Source organism: Aristolochia californica, unplaced genomic scaffold (genome assembly GCF_029961685.1).
Source record: "Aristolochia californica isolate CCGP_79_NKW_82.1479 unplaced genomic scaffold, dmAriCali1.0.hap1 SCAF_10, whole genome shotgun sequence".
NCBI classification, from domain to species: domain Eukaryota; kingdom Viridiplantae; phylum Streptophyta; class Magnoliopsida; order Piperales; family Aristolochiaceae; genus Aristolochia; species Aristolochia californica.
The window spans coordinates 20,308,358-20,315,254 of NW_027181771.1; the positions used below are offsets into that span (position 1 = coordinate 20,308,358).

General features: G+C 44.4%; 1 pseudogene; it reads left to right on the top strand.

Annotated features, from left to right (window-relative positions):
- Positions 1-1,550: 1,550 nt before the first annotated feature.
- LOC137941314 (uncharacterized) lies at positions 1,551-5,812 on the top strand (annotated as a pseudogene).
- Positions 5,813-6,897: the final 1,085 nt, after the last annotated feature.

Sequence of the window (6,897 nt, forward strand, 5' to 3'; positions counted from 1 at the left end):
CTGGATCCTCTCCTGTGTACTATCATGGTAGGCCGAGAGAATAGCTGGAATCAACACGGACTCAGGTGGAAGGAAAATCTGCTGCTTGTAATAAATAAGTGAATCCTAGATGGACCACTTCACATTCATTGTCCCTTCCGAGATCTTTTGATGCAGTTCCTGCAGTGTAGGGTTAGTGGCATGTGCCTCTCGTACCAAGTCCATAATGAGAAATCTCGGCTGGCTGATAGAATAGACCAACTGCTGATCTTCAAAACACCGTGACAAGGCATCTGCCGCCTTATTTAATCTCCCCGCACGATACTCCATCGAGAAGTCAAACCCCAACAACTTACTGATCTAGTGCTGCTGTGGCGACGTCGTCAAACGCTGTTCTAGTAGGAATTTAAGGCTGTAGTGATCCTTGCGTATGAGAAAAGCCCGACCCCAGAGGTAAGGCCTCCAATGTTGGACTGCTTTGGCCCACCCAATCAATTCGCTCTCATAGGCTGCCAGCTTGTGGTGGCGGACTGCCAACTGTCTGCTAAAATACGCAATAGGATGGCCCAACTGCTGTAAAACGGCCCCCATGCCCATGCCCTAAGCGTCGCACTCTTCCACGAACAATTCATCAAAGTTGGGAAGTTGTAATACTGGCGCCGATGCGAGGGCAGCTTTGAGTGCCACAAACGACGTGGTGGCCCCCTCATTCCAAATAAAGGAATTTTTCTTGAGTAAACTCATCAATGGTGCTGCCACTGGCGCATAGTTCTGAATAAATTTACGGTATTAGCCCGTAAGACCCAGATCCAAGACCGTAACAACTGGTATTAGAGCGGGAACACAATGGAGTATTCTATATCTCAGGAAGGAACACAAGCTTGCATGGAGAAGGTATACAATTCCGCGGACAAACTATACAAAGAATTTGGATAAGCACGATCATTATATGAAATTTTCTGTTATGCACGCAATAACATTAAATGTTATGCATGCAATAACATTATTATTTTAGTTTTTTATTTAATTTATTTTATTTTTTGTCAATTTTAGGTCATAGGGGCATTTTTGGAATATTTTATTTATAGGGGTATTTTTGGAATATTTTATTGTAAACCCTAACCGGGTGAATCCTATTTAAGGGGTAAGAGTAATGAGAAATAGAAGGATTGAAGTATTAAGAATTAGGTTAAATCTAGCGTAAAGAGGCTTAGAGTTCTCCTCAACGAGCTCTAGGGTTTTCAAGCTTCCCTTAGGCTTGATCTTTCGTTTTCATCTGCCCCATGTCTTCCTACTACCCCTACGGTAATGCCTGGAAGACCCGAAACCCGTGGCATACCACAGATCTTCCCAAAGAATCCTTGTGTCAGATCTGGGACCATAACAACTAGTATCAGAGCGGGAACACGATGAGCCAAGCAGACCCATGGATGGCGATGCACAGACAAATTAGAGAAATGGCTGCAGTAGGCATTGCAGTGGAAAAAATACAGAAATGGCGTGCGAATTGGATGAAGTATTTTTTTCCAACGATGCAACAAAGGTAGTCGATCGAGAAGCAGTCTCAGACAGGAAAACGACTACCAAATTAACCACTTCGTCCCATTTACCAGCGGAAGCCTCTGCGGAAGTTTTGGGGGCAATCTCGGATCCGGATGGGCAGAGAGGCTTTGTGTCACAAAAAATCAAGATTTCCGCGCATGGAAATCCAAAGCCGAACGACGACAATGATTTGGGGAAATCGGAGGGGTTTTCTTCTACCACATCATCGGCGTTGCTCAAATTGGGGGAGACCTCAAATCCGAAATCACACCAACACGACTCACGACAAGCAAAACACCATCCCGAACTGGAGAAGGAATGTCTTCCAGCCACTATTCCGACCAGGACACAAGCGACGAAACCCCAAAGGGTTGCCATTCGCTACCGGACATGGAGGAGGCTCAGTCGGCGCCGTTGGAAACATATCCGGTGGGATGTGACTTCCGGCCACCGCCTCCCTCTCGGCAAAACAGAGGGAACCCAATTTCCAAATTGGGTGGGGTAAGTTTCGACAACCTCATTTTTCCATTCAATCTTGCGATCAGATGACCAAATTCGTGCTGCTGTGTGATGAAGTCTCTGCAATGCAAGAGACATTTTTTTTGGGGATTACCGGAAGGAGAACAAAAATTGAATGGTGGCTGTTTTATTTTTTTGTTGTCGTGAACCTCAGCGTGGCTCAGAAAATGTTTTTTGGGGGGACTTTGTTTTCCTGTGGAGGAGCACAATGATGTTCAATTTTTTGTTAAGCATGAGCAGAAGCTGGATTGTGGTGGTGGGTACCTGAAGTTGCTAAGTAGTGATTTGGATCCAAAGACTTTGGTGAATGACCTTAGCAGTGATGGCTTCAAAGCAATCTGGATGTTGGACCCAGGAATAAAACATGAGGAAGATTATTTTGTATATGATAGTGGTACAGAGAATGATGTGTGGGTTCAACAAGCTGACTGCAGACCATATATTGGGGAAGTATGGCCTGGACCATGTGTTTTCCCTGATTTTACATAAGAAAAAGTTCGTTCATGGTGGGCAAAGTTGGTTAAAGACTTCATTGCAAATGGTGTTGATGGTATATGGAATGATATGAATGTGCCTACTATTTTTAAGACTGTCACTAAAACAATGCCTGAGAGTAACGTTCACAGAGGATATGCTGATCTTGGTGGTTTTCAGGATCACGCACATTATCATAATGTTTATGGTTTGTTGATGGCAAGGTCAACATATGAAGGAATGAAGATTGTTACAAGTGAAAAGCGTCCCTTTGTTCTCACTAGAGCTGGATTTGTAGGTAGTCAAAGGTATGCTACAACATGGACTGGAGACAATCTGTCACACTGGGATCACTTACATATCAGTTTATCCATGGTACTTTTGCTGGGTCTCAGTGGTCAACCATTATCAGGTCCCGATATTGGTGGTTTTGCTGCGAATGCAACACCTAAATTATTTGGAAGATGGATGGGCTTAGGTGCTTTGTTTCCTTTCTGTCTTGGGCATTCTGAAAGTGGCACTGTTGACCATGAGCCCTGGTCTTTTGGAGAAGAGTGTGCAGAAGTATGTCGTCTGGCATTACTGAGACGCTACCGCTTCCTGCCACACTTATATATATATTTTTTTTATGGCGCATACCAAGGGTAATCTCGTTCCAGCTCCTACATTCTTTGTAGATCCAACAGAACCAAATTTGAGGAAAATTGAAAATTCCTTTCTACTTAGTCCACTTTTAATATGTTCCAGCACTACACCTGAGAAATGATCGCATCAACTCCTACAACAGTTTCCTAGGGGCATTTGGATGAGTTTTGATTTTGATGACCCACATCCTGACTTACCAACTCTACAGTTGCAAGATGAATCTGGGAGAGCACAAGGTCTCTTTGAAGATGATGGGGATGGATATGGATTTAGTCAAGGAGAATATCTCTTCACATATTATGTTGCTGACCTATAATCCTTAGTTGTCACAGTAAAGGTTTCCAAAGTTGAAGGATCATGGACAAGGCCCAAGAGGCACTTACATGTACATTTATTGCTAGGTGGAGGTGCCAAGCTTGATGCACTGGGAACTGATGGAAAGGTGATTCAGATAAGGATGCCTTCAGAAAATGAAGTGAGTGACCTCATAGCCAGTAGCAAAAAGTAGTACGAAACACTTTTAGAAAATGCCACAAATATTCCAGTTGTAGAAGAACAAGCAAGCCAGAAGGGTGACGAGTTTGAGGATATAGACGAGAATGAGGATGAAGATGATGCAGTTGCTATTCCACCTATAGTTGCTGCTCGTGCTCCAGGTTTGGGACAGCAACTATTTTATGGCCAAGGTCCTCCCGCTAATACAATGCTTAATGGGTTAGGGTCTTGTGAGAGAATGATGCAATTTCAAATTGCTGCTGCTGTTGCAGGCAACATGGTGGTCTCCTTTTCATCACTCCGCTATGACTCTGGAACTTAATGACCAATTTCATCAGAAATGGCTTCCAACAGCAGCGGTAGAGATCTCAAATACCATGGACTGTATGTATGATGAGCTGTTCGCTGTAATTCAGGACAGTGAACAACAACTTGGGCTGTCTGGAATTTTGAGAAGGACAACCTGGTTGGATTCATGCAATGCTGGGGTTTCTGCTGATGTTGGGGATGAGGGAAACCCTTGCCGATTCAGTTCTCCCAACCATACCACGTCACCGTGCTGATCCTGTTGTCCGTGATGGTTTCAGGCCTCTGAGTGTGTCCAGCTACAGCCATTGGAGGGGGTATGTGGGGCTGAGTCTACTCCTTCCCAAGGGGCTGGTCATGATGTTATTGCTGCCATGCTGGCAATGGGTAGGCAGTGCCACTTCGCCAATGGGGGGCCGCCGTGAGGGGTTGTTGTACACCAGTCTAGGACTGAGGGAGGACAACTTTGCTGTTGGGCGAGATGTAGCGACGTTCGGCACGCCCTCCTACAATTGACCAAAAAAAAAATCCTAGAGGAAATGGACCAGTTTTTGGGCGTCCAGAGGGCGAACATAGCGATTTTGGATGCTAATTGGGCACTGGTGGAGAGGCGACATAGAAACCCTACTTCCGAGCTTGAGGACAAGCTCGTTCTTCCAGGGGGGGTGTAATGTTATGCACGCAATAACATTAAATGTTATGCATGCAATAACATTAAATGTTATGCATGCAATAACATTATTATTTTAGTTGTTTTATTTAATTTACTTTATTTTATATTAGTTTTAGGTCATAGGGGTATTTTTGGAATATTTTATTTATAGGGGTATTTTTGGAATATTTTATTGTAAACCCTAACTGGGTGAACCCTATTTAAGGGGTAAGAGTAATGAGAAACAGAAGGATTGAAGTATTAAGAATTAGGTTAAATCTAGCGTAAAGAGGCTTAGAGTTCTCCTCAACGAGCTCTAGGGTTTTCAAGCTTCCCTTAGGCTTGATCTTTCGTTTTCATCTTCGCCATGTCTTCCTACTACCCCTACGGTAATCCCTGGAAGACCTGAAACCTGTGGCAGACCAAAGATCCTCCCAAAGAATCCTTGTGTCAGATCTGGGACCGTAACATTTTCATGGAATGCTGGACAAGGGAGCCACGCGCTGCTGCAAAACAGGTCACACGACTTGATTTCTCCGAGAACGACAGCGGCACAGAAGACGCAGAAGCTCTCTTGAACGAACAGAAGACTGTCATGAAAAAGCTCTCCAAAAATCCAAAATCCGACAGCGGAGACACCGGAATTTCAAAAACAGAAGGGGCTCACCGTGCGTATCTCGAACCGAAGCTGTAGCAGGGAGGTGATTTCCTAACAGTGGAATTTCCGAAATCATCGGCACTGGAGAATTTGGGGGTGATCGCAAATCCAAAATCAGAGGGGAATAGGAAATTCCGTCGGTGCCATAGGCGAAATTTTCGACGGAATTTCCGTTGGTCTCTGTTCCGGGGGCCTGAGAAATAGTGGTTCTCTTTCTCGGCAATGCTCCTAGCGGCGAAGCCCCAACGGGCTTCTCTTCACCACCGGCGAAGCAGGATAGTTCGTCGGCGCCGTAATTGACTTTTACGCAAGGGATATCGGTTTCGGGAGGCTGAGCAACGATGATTCACAAGTTTCTGAGAGCCCTCTGTCTCGGAAACTATCCAGGCGGCAAAGCCCCGACGGGTTGCGATTCGCCACCGGAAAATCAGGTGACTCCGTCGATGCCGGGAGAGAGGAAGGAGACGTCCATCGCTAGCCTTCGTCGGTGCCGTGAAGAAAGAGCTGCCGAAGGAAGAAGACGAGTCCCGATTAAATTTTCCTAACTTAGGAAAATTTAATCGGCCCGGTCCGCTGAGTCACACGCCGGACCGGGTTCCTGAACTGAGTCAACCCATGTTAACTCGGATAGGCCCAAAAAAAAAAAAAAGTGGGCAAACAGAGGGGGGGGGGGGGGGGGGGGGGGGGTCATAGCTATCATGGATGCCACTATGGCATCGGTGGAGACGTCGGCATACAGACACTACTTCTGAGCTTGAGGACAAGCTCGTCTTCCAAGGGGGAGGGTTAGGAATAATCAATTCCATAACCCTTCTTCCTCCAGTTTTCTCCCAATGAGTTTCTTTCCTTTTTTCTCCACGAGCTAAATTCATGGAGTCTTGAAAATCAACAGAGAAGAGGAGGCCCCGAACAACTTCAAGAAGGTGACGATTCTTCCTTTCAGCAACACCATTTTGTTGAGGGGTATAGGCACATGATGTTTGATGGATAAGCCTATTACACTCACAAAATGATTTGAATTCATTAGACTAATATTTTTTAGCATTATCAGACCTAAGGATTTGAATTTTCTTCCCAAATTGTGTCAATACCATAGCATGAAAATTTTTAAACAAAGAAAGAATTTCTGAACGTTCTTTGAATAAATATAACCAAGTCACTCGGGTAAAATCATCAACAAAAATAACAAAATATTTAACTTGAGAAATTTTTGAGACAATTAAAGGTCCCCCCATACATCAGGATGTATTAATTCAAAAGGAGCAGCACTTGTAGTTGTAAGACGAGGAGAATATGTACTCCTAATGTGTTTACTTAATTGACAAACCTCACAACTGAAAGTAGAAAGTACTTTTAAAGACGGAAGGAAAGAACAAAGTGAAGAGGTAGACAGATGACCAAGTCGATTGTGCCAAAGCTGGGCCTCAGATGTAATGGATGGTAGGGCAACTAATGGTGGAAGAGTGAAGTAGTACAAGACCCCATTTTCATGGCCGCCACCAATCACCTGCTTCGTAGTGAGATCCTAAAATATACAAGAAGATGGTGAGAAGGTGGCAGAGCAATTCAACTATTTTTTTTAATTGACTAACAGAAAGAAAATTTAAAGAAAATTGAGGGATAAACA